A 9,890-nucleotide genomic window follows, 5' to 3' on the forward strand; every position below is an offset into this window, starting at 1 on the left:
CTTTGTCTCTGAGACTCGTAAGTTTTACTATTAGATGTCAGGGTGTTGACCTATTTTTATTGATTTTGAGAGGGGTTTTCTGTGCCTCCTGGATTTTGATGGCTGTTTCCTTCCCCAAATTAGGGAAGTTCTCTGCTATAATTTGCTCCAATATACCTTCTGCCCTTTTCTCTCTTTCTTCTTCTTCTGGGATCCCAATTATTCTAATATTGTTTCAACTTATGGTATCACTTATCTCTCAAATTATGTCCTCATGATCCAGTAGTTGTTTATCTCTCTTTTTCTCAGTCTTTATTTTCCATCATTTGGTCTTCTGTATCATTAATTCTCTCTTCTGCCTCATTTATCTTAGCAGTTAGAGCCTCCATTTTTGATTGCACCTCATTAATAGCCTTTTTGATTTCAACTTGGTTAGATTTTAGTTCTTTCATTTCTCCATAAAGAGTTTCTCTAGTATCTTCCATGCTTTTTCAAGCCCAGCTATTATCTTTATAATCGTCATTCTGAACTCTAGTTCCAACTTCTTATTATTGTCCATATTGATAGGTCTCTGGCAGTCGGTACTGCCTCTTGTTCTTTTTTTTGAGGTGAGTTTTTCCATCTTGTCATTTTGTCCATAGGAGAAAGGATGAATGAGAGAACAAAATGCTAACAGGGTATCAATGTCCCCAGAAAATATACACTAAACAAATCAGAAGAGACTTGAAACCGGGGGAAAAGAAAGGGAAAGTAAGAAAAAGGGAAAAAAAAAAGAAAAAGTAAAAGATAAATAATAAAATATGATCAAATATGATCAGACTAGTGAATAAATCAGTGCCACACACTAGATTTTGGGCATATTTTGGTCTGTTAGAAGAAAGTGCCTCCCAAAATTTTAAAGAAAGAAAAACTTATATATGTACAAAAATATGGGTAAATATGATGAAGGGATGGAATGTGACTGTAAAGGTGAAAATTATAAAAGATTTTATAAAAGGAATTGTTAAGATAAGAAGTTGGTTGAAAAGAAAAAAGAAGAAAAATTAAAAAAAATAAGGGAGAGAATGTGATCAGGCAGGAAACTAGGAAAAAGCCATACACTAGTGATTTAGGGTATATTTTGGTCTGTTAGAAGAAACTATATCCCAAAATTTTAAAGAGAGAACAACTTATATATATACCAAAAATAAGGTTAGCTACTATGAAGGGATGGAATATGACACAAAAAATGAAAAATAAAAAAGATTTTTAAAAAAGGGATTGATAGGATGTTGGTTGAAAAAGGGAAAAAGAAAAATTCAAAAAAAATATAGAAAAAGAAAATTTAAAAAATTAACTTTGAAAGAATAAAGAATCATGGGAAAAAAGCCATGAATTCTATGTGCTGTGTTACCCTGGTGCTGGCGTTCTGCCATTCTCATTGATCGGTAAACTTGGTCTTGGCTGGCTGTTCTTGCTGATCTTCTGGGGGAGGGCCAGTTGCCATGGTTCTCAAATGTCTTTGCCGGAGGAGGAATTGTCCTGCCCTTGCTGGGTCGGGCTTAGTAATCTGCTGGGATTTGCTCTCGGGAGCTTTTGTTCCCTGCAAGCTTTCTGTTCAGTTTTGGAGGATAAGAGTGAAAATGACAGCCTCCCAATCTCCACCCTGGAGGAGCCGAGAGCTTGGGGCCCCACTCCTCAGTGTGCCCCCAGAGAAAAGCAGTCAATCACTCCTGTCTCCCGGGTTTTCGGCCATACTCCGTGCTCCCCCGGCCTGTGACTGAGCATTTCTATCTCTGGCACTCTACCCGTTTGGAGTCTCCAAACCCAGTGATTCCCATGGTGTGCTCTCGCTCCACTCCTCCCAGGGAAGGAAGGGGAGTCTCCCTGGATCTGCCACTTGTTGGGTCCCTGCTGGAGGAGCAGTGGCCTGACTGTACTGCAGATCATGGTTTATGGCAACCCCAAGCTGAGAGCCTGCCCCTTGGCTCTGTCTTTGTAGCTGGCTTCCCCACTCTGATACCTGGGAGCTCTGCCACACTCAGGCACCCCGGGTCTTTCTGTGACCCCGAGGGTCCTGAGGCCACACTGTCCCAGTGAGGGTTCTATCCCCCGCTTAGCCACTGGAGTGATGTCCCTGAGTGGAGCAGACTTCTAAAAGTTCTGATTTTGTGCCCCGCTGCTCTATCACTTGCTGGTAGCGGCTGATGGAGGCTCCCTCCCCCCTGCTGTCTATCTTCCTGAATATCGCCTCGGATTCACTTCTCTGCACATCCAATCTTCTAAAATGTGGCCACTTTTCTGTTCAGAAAGTTGCTGCTAGTCTTTTCTTTGATCTACTGTTGAGTTCATAGGTGTTCAGAATGGTCTGATACCTATCTAGCTGAATTCCTGGGACCAGATGAAATTTAGGTCTCTTACTCCTCCACCATCTTGCTCCTCCTCCCCTAAATGTATCTTTTCTGATAGTGATGAACTGTGCTTCTTGAATGTGTGTGCATCAATCAAGTATGCTTCCTCAGATGTGGTATCAATCCTGACTACAATCATGTGTGCTCTCTTCCAGTATTGCTTATCTGCATTTTCCCTATTGTTCCAATCTAAACTTCAAATGTTATCCTTCATGTCTGAGAAGCTTTCATAGTTTCTACCTTCTTTTCTCTTGTCTTCAATTAGTCTTTCAGTTGACTTACTTTCTCCCTAAATGTTTCTTTTTGTTTGTTTGTTTGAGAAAGAAAAATAGTCTTTATTTAAATCTCAGTTGCAAAGTATAGCTATGAATGTCCTCAGTAAAAATACACTTTCAGTTGGAAAAGGCTTAATCAAGTCTTTATTTTTTTTAAACTTAAATTCAATTAATTAACATATAATGTATTATTGATTTCAGAGGTAGAGGTCAATGAATCATCAGTCTTATATAATACCCAGTGCTCATTACATCATGTGCCCTCCTTAATGTACCTAAATGTTTCTAATCTATTCTTTACTCCATAGATTTTTTATATAAATGCCTTTTTTTAATATTCCTTTTTAAAAAATTAGTTAATTATTTTTATTTTTATTATTTTTTTTTAGGTTCTACTTATTTATTTGACATAGAAAGAGAGCACAAGCAGAGGAAGCAGAGGGAGAGGGAGAAACAAGCTCCCCACTGAGCAGAGAGCCCAAAGAGGGACTTGATCCCAGGACCCTGGGATCATGACCTAAGTCAAAGGCAGACACTTAACCGACTGAGCCACCCAGGTGCACCCCCCCTTTTTCTAAATTTTAGAATAGTTGACAATGTTACATTAGTTTCAGGCATGCAACTTAGTGATTTGACTTGTTTATACATTATGCTATGTTTTGACTGTTTCAAGTTTCATCATAATCATCACAAAATATCCAATCTTCCTGATGGTTTTAAGGACATTTCCCTTCCCCCATGCCTTGTTTTTTATTCTCTGTTTCTTATTTATGCTGAATATTTCTGAGGGGAGGGGGATTCAGATGTAAACTCTTCAATCATTACCCTGCTGCTTATTCTAGTTTTTATTTTTTTAATATTTGTTTATTTTAGAGAAAGAGTGAGGGGGAGAGAGAGAGAGAGGGCGAGCAGAGGGGAAGGAGCAGAGGGAGAAGGAGAGAGAATCCTCAAGCAGATTCCCCTCTGAGCTTGTAGTAGAGGCAGTGTTTGATCCTAGGACGCTGGGGTCATAACCTGAGCCAAAATCAAGAGTTTCCCATTGAACCTTCTGAGTCACCCAGGTGCCACATTCTGTTTTTGTTTTTGTTTTTGTTTTTTTTTTGTTTTTTGCCAGAGCAGCACCAGTTGAGATGAAGAGAGATTTAACTATATACACAAAAGCTATCATTTTCTCAAGATCATTCTTGGAAGTCTGATTACTTTTATTTGGAAATTTTGTCTTTGATCAATTAATTTTCTGTTGAGAGTTCTGATCATTTGCTGATTTTTTCTTTAAAAGTTTAGTAATCTTTATTTGTCTATTTATATTGATGATTGATATCCATTAAAATTGAGCAATATTTTTGTCATAAAATCGTATTTGTATTACTTTGTTAATCCAATTAGATAACATACAAAGAAGTTTACTTCTGGCAATATTGAAACTGTGGGAGGAGCCATGTTGCTGGACAGAGTATGAGGATATTGTATATTCTGCCTTATGGGATTTGCCTTCCTCCTTCAGCTGGTCATACTGGTCGTACACAACCCTCTTCAGCACACTTAGCATACAGTCTGGCATCTCTTATGCCAAAAATCACATTCCTGAGTGCCTTTCTCTTAGAGTCATAAGAACAGGGCAAAATCTATTGATTTTTATTTTACTATGTTTCAAAAAAGGCCACATAGCCTAGATCATCTTAAAGTAAAAATAAAGAATTTAATGAAGGCATTTAAATCCTTCTCTGGCAATAGTCCTAAGCATCCAAGTTTTCAATTACCTGTTACCTTTAAGCTGATGAGAGGATTAAATATCTTCTCTCTGTTGAGCTCAAGTTGGGCACTTCTGAGATGAAATGCTAGGAGGCAAGTTCAAGGCTTTCTGTAGCTCCTTTCTCTCTGACACAAGAACCAGTGTTGTTCCAGATAGAGGCTACTTAATAAACCTTCATTCAGGGGTGAAGGTGATCTGGGTGAGAGGCATATGGTATAAGTAAGACATAAAGTTCTCTTGCTGCAGATATAATTTTTGTTGTTGTAATGAGATCTAATATTGGGGAATTATAAGACATTGTCAGGAATACATGGAGGACTTATCATGTCTCTAGACTACACTGGAAGTCTCAGTATATTTTTAAAGGCTTTATTTATTTATTTAAGAGAGAGAGAGAGAGTGAGAGAGCAAGCGGAGGGGCAGAGGGAGAAGCAGACTCCCTGCTGAGCAGGGAACCTGACAACACAGGGCTCCATCCCAGGACCCTGGGATCATGACCTGAGCTGAAGGCACTTAATCAAGTGAGCCACCCAGGCGCCCCTATAAGCATCAGTATTGCTTTCAGTTGAGGAGTTTGCTGAAGATGACTATTCCAGTTACAAAACTTGTGGGAGAGTACAAAAATCTTCCTTAGGACACAGATTTCTTAAGTCTAAATATTTCCCAAACCAAAAGCAATCAAAACAGCCAGTGTCAGGACTAAAATTGTAAATCCAGTGGAATGTAGAAGTTATGTCATTAGAAATGCCTCATACTCAATGTATTATCAAGGGTCCCGACATATAGAGATCAAAAGGAAAAGGACAATCCATGGATTCTGAATGTGCAAGTAAAGTACTTCAAGTATGACCTGGTCAGTTAAGTTGAAAACATTTTACATTTCTAAACTTTGCAAAAAAGGCAACATATCTAAGAGGAGATAATATTAGAGGTTCATTTTATCCCTGATATGTAAATGTACTTATCACATTTAACTGTTTAAAGAAGACTTCTTCCAAAAATGTTAAGATCGTATATCTAGCAAAATGAACAATTAGCATTTAAAAATCACAGTCACCCCAAAAAGGTTAAGTCAGGGATATTTTCCTTTTTTCAGATATTATTAGATCTGCCATTGTCTTTGGAGACAATGATCTCTGGGCTCTGAGAAAATAATTTTGCACATAATAAACCCTAAGGGTGAGGAATCTTGTTTTATTATGAAGATGATGATTATGACAATGATGATGATGGTGACTATGTGGATGAAAGACTAGTGTTTTGATGATTTTATGCACTACTACACATTTGGAGATTTAAAAATAACAAACATAAGATTTTTGTTTGTTTTTGTTATTTGAGTATAACTGACACACAATGTTACATTAGTTTTGGGTGTAAAACAGTGATTTGACAAGTTTGTACATAACACTGTGCTCGCCACAACTGTGGTTACCATCTGTCCTATTTCTAAACCCATTTTTTGTTGTCAGAAAATGTTACATCTATATCAGGGGAAGGCAACCTAAGCTGAATCTCCCTAGGAATACTAACTTAATCCAGGCAACACATACTTTATGGTGAGAATAAACAAAGTAAGAGTTTGGGGTAGATGAATTATTTTCTTAATTATTTTTAGTCTTTTATATTACATAAGTGTTAATTTCAAAATTAAATTATTCTGGATTCAAAATTTGTTTTGTTTTTGTGCCTTCTATGCCTGCCTTCTCCAGGGTTATTTGAATATTTTTTAGAATTTCATTCCAATTAATATATTGGCTTCTAGGCTGTCTCTGTTTACATCATATTGTGATTGTTCTAAAGATTACAGTACACACTCTTAACTTTTCATAGTCTTGTCAGAGTTAATTTTCTACAACTTAAGAAATTTTGTACAAAACAGGTTTATTGATCATCTCCCCTAGTCATTATGGTGTAGTTATCATATGCAGTACAATCTACATACATTGCAAACACTGGAAGACACTGTTGCAAACTCTGCTTTGAGTAGACATGCATACTGCAAAGAAATTAATAGAAGATTGTCTTTCATATTTACCCAGATATTTATAGTTTCTCATGCTCTTCTTACCTTCCTAAATGCCCAGTTTTCTATGTGAGACTATTACTCATAGCCCTGAAGAATTTCCTTTTTTAGCACCTCTTGCAATGTAGGCATGTTGGTGATGGATATTTCCAGTAGTGTTTGAAAATCTCTTAATTTATCTTCATTCTGGGACACTATTAATGATATCGAATTCTGGGTTGGCAGTTGTTTTTTTTTTCCTTGAGATGACTATTCCATTATTTCTTATTTTCATTACTCATGAGTTTCTGGGCATATAGGTGTTATTCTCTGGTTGCTTTCAAGATCTTTTTTTTTTTATCTCTTTCAGAAGTTTGAGTTTAATGCATCCACTCATGACTTGGTTTTTATTTATCTTATTTGGGTTTTGCTGGGCTTCCTGAATTTAACTTTGTGTTTTTCAACAAATTTGGAATAGTTTCAGCCATTATTTCTTTAAATAATTTTCTGCCAATTGTTTCCTTCTCCTTGTAAGATCCTAATTTTATGTGTCATAACTTTTGATGTTATTACATTGATCTCTTTTAAAAATTATTTTTGCTCTCCTCTGAGATTGCATTATTATTCTTACCCAATCCAGACCATTTGAGGGGGACAAGAGGTAGATATTTACATGTTGCCTTAGGAGGAACCACAAAGAAACATAGGCTGTAATTAAGGGAAGAGCCTCATAAAATGTAGGACAGAGCAACACTTTCTAAATGCTGAAGTCTTATTTTATCCACAAGTTTACACTCATTAATTACCAGGAAACAAAATTTTTACATTAGTAAACTTGGTACACGAGATTGGAAAGACACAACTCTGTACTTTTTGCATTCTCTCTGGAATTGAGTGCCTGCAAAGAACACACTTTCTGGTCTGTTCCAATAACAGTAAATTTTAAAAGGGCACCATCTTCCTCTGAATTTAGTACTGAAATGAGTACTATTTAACTCTGGGATCCAGAAAAACAAGCCTATTCATTATGTTGAACACCTAATGTATATTCTCAGAAAGTTAGACACAGAGAAAACTACCATTTCCCTGACTTCTCCATGACTCTTTCTATTCTGAATTCACTTTTCACTAACACCCTCCTAATATTGTTCCATATTTATATAGCTCCAGTGGTTTTGGTGGATCCCCTAACCCAAGCTCACTCTACCAAATAATTCCCATGGCTCCTCATAGGTAGGTATAAGACTTTAGGCACTTTTTTATGAACGTGTTTAGATATGTAGAAAATACTTTGGGAGAAAATTGGGAGGTGTTCCACATCAGAATGTATTAGGCAGCTTCTCTCTTATTTCTCCATTTTCAATAGGAAAAGTACATACTTGTGGATGGGATTCTCCAACATTAGAAAGAAGAGGGCATTTTGGTGTCTTCTTCCCCTAGGACCCTGTAGGTTCCGCAAATCTAGGAATCAAACACACTATTTTATCAAACCTTGACAAGCCCTTTCAAATTTCTTCAATACAAAAAAAAGATAGCCTTTAAATATGTCCAAAACAACACATTGTGGGAGGACACAGGAGTTCTTCATCACTGAGAGAAGGAACAGTAATCACGACTTGATTTTCAAAATAGGAATGCATGTACAGTAAAAAATTACTCTTGTTTGGTGTCCATACATGATTTGCTGAATTTCTCAAAAACCTTGTTTAAAATGCAGTATCTTTGATGTATATGATTGGATTGGTTAAATCAGATGATATTTTTGATGCCACATTAAACTAATATATTGAAACAATAGAAATTTGGATAGGTGAAAAGAGGAAGACAAAGTTTTAGACTTCAGGTCTTCTTGAAATCAGAGTTTATTAAATATTAGAAAAGCAAAATATGAAAATATGAAAAGAGGACATATAGCAAGAACTCAATGTGGTTACACTTTATTTTAAGGATCTTTAGGCATTAAATTATTTATTCTTCAGATCAGCTCTATTAGGTGGCTATAATTATGGTCCTCATGTCAGATAATGAAACTGAAGCATAAAGTTTTTAAGTAAAAACAACTGAGATTTAGTGAATACTTATGTGCCAAGAGGTGATTTCAAATAATCTTCAAGTAACTCTATGAATCAAACACTATTTCTATCATATTTTCCAGGAGAGGAGCCCGAGTCAGAGCAGTTCTATAACTAAGTCACAGGGCTAAGAGTGTGCATTCAGAAATTACATAGAAGTGACCTGGTTTCATTGGTGATGTCCTTAACTTTACCCCATACTGCTTATTCCCCATTTTACATTGATTAGGGACCCTGGTGAAAGCATCTATATGATGATGTTTACCACTAAATAAAACTACCTTCTGAGAATATTTGGCATAAAGGACACAAAAAAACTAGATGGGAAGTTAGAAAAGTAACTAAGCTTTTAAACTGTTTTCCAATATTGTTTTTTACAAACAAACTTATCTCATAAAATATAACGAGAAAAATATTCCCGAGGCTATTATAGTAGATTAGGTTAAATTTCAGTGATCTACATTTCTTCCATCTGACCATTTTGAAAAGAGTATACTTTGCTGACAATTAATGGCATGTTTGGTCATGTGACTTCTTTTCACAATATAACATGAGTGAGAAAGTGACATCTTACAAGTTCAGGGCCCAGGCATTAAGAAGCACATATCTCCCTTCCCCTATGGTCTAACTGAACATAATAAAATAATTAATTAATTAATTAAGAATTAAGAATTAATCTTAAAAGAATAAAATATTAATTAAAATATTAACTAAAAAAAAAAGCACATATCTACTGGCTTCTCTGAGAGCTATTGATCTCTGTTATATAAGGTCATATACCAGGTATCTCAGTCCTCTAAGAAGAAAATACATAAGAAAGATGTAAACTGAATCTGTAGTCTGGAGTCAAGTTCATACATGCCCAACTTACATCAACTGAAACACCCCCAAACTATAAGTGGTTGAATGAGAAATAAATTTAAATTATTTTTAAAGAATTTTAAAAAGATTTTATTTATTTATTTTTGAGAGAGAAAGAGAGAGTGCATAAGCAGGGGGAGGGGCAGAGAGAGAAGCAGAGTCGAAGGCAGCCTCTTAACAAACTGAGCCCCCCAGGCGCCCTTTAAATTATTTTTAAATGTCAACAAATTCTTGGACAGTTTGTAACACAACTTTAGCTATTAGTTACAGCTGCTATTTACATATTATACGAAGTTAATCTTGAATATTCATATAATTTCTCTATATGAGTTTAGGGAATAAATATAGAGAATATAAAGAACAAGGCTATGTTCAAAGAGATAATGTGTATGAAATACTAAGTTATTTTGCAAGTTATAATCAAATGTAAGCTCTTTCCCTCTTGTGAATGAACTAGGGTAGAAATATCTCTGAATAATTATCAAATTACTAAAGGCTCTCCCAAATTCTGTCAATATCCAGCTGTTTGACCCACACAAGTATCATTATACTTTT

At 35.9% G+C, this 9,890-nt stretch overlaps 1 pseudogene; it reads left to right on the forward strand.

The window, feature by feature from the left end:
* Window positions 1-5,661, forward strand: part of LOC102747945 (alcohol dehydrogenase class-3 pseudogene) — a 15,527-nt pseudogene extending 9,866 nt beyond the window's left edge.
* Window positions 5,662-9,890: the final 4,229 nt, after the last annotated feature.

This window comes from Leptonychotes weddellii, chromosome 5, assembly GCF_054177405.1.
Source record: "Leptonychotes weddellii isolate Sample4059 chromosome 5, ASM5417740v2, whole genome shotgun sequence".
Classification (NCBI taxonomy): domain Eukaryota; kingdom Metazoa; phylum Chordata; class Mammalia; order Carnivora; family Phocidae; genus Leptonychotes; species Leptonychotes weddellii.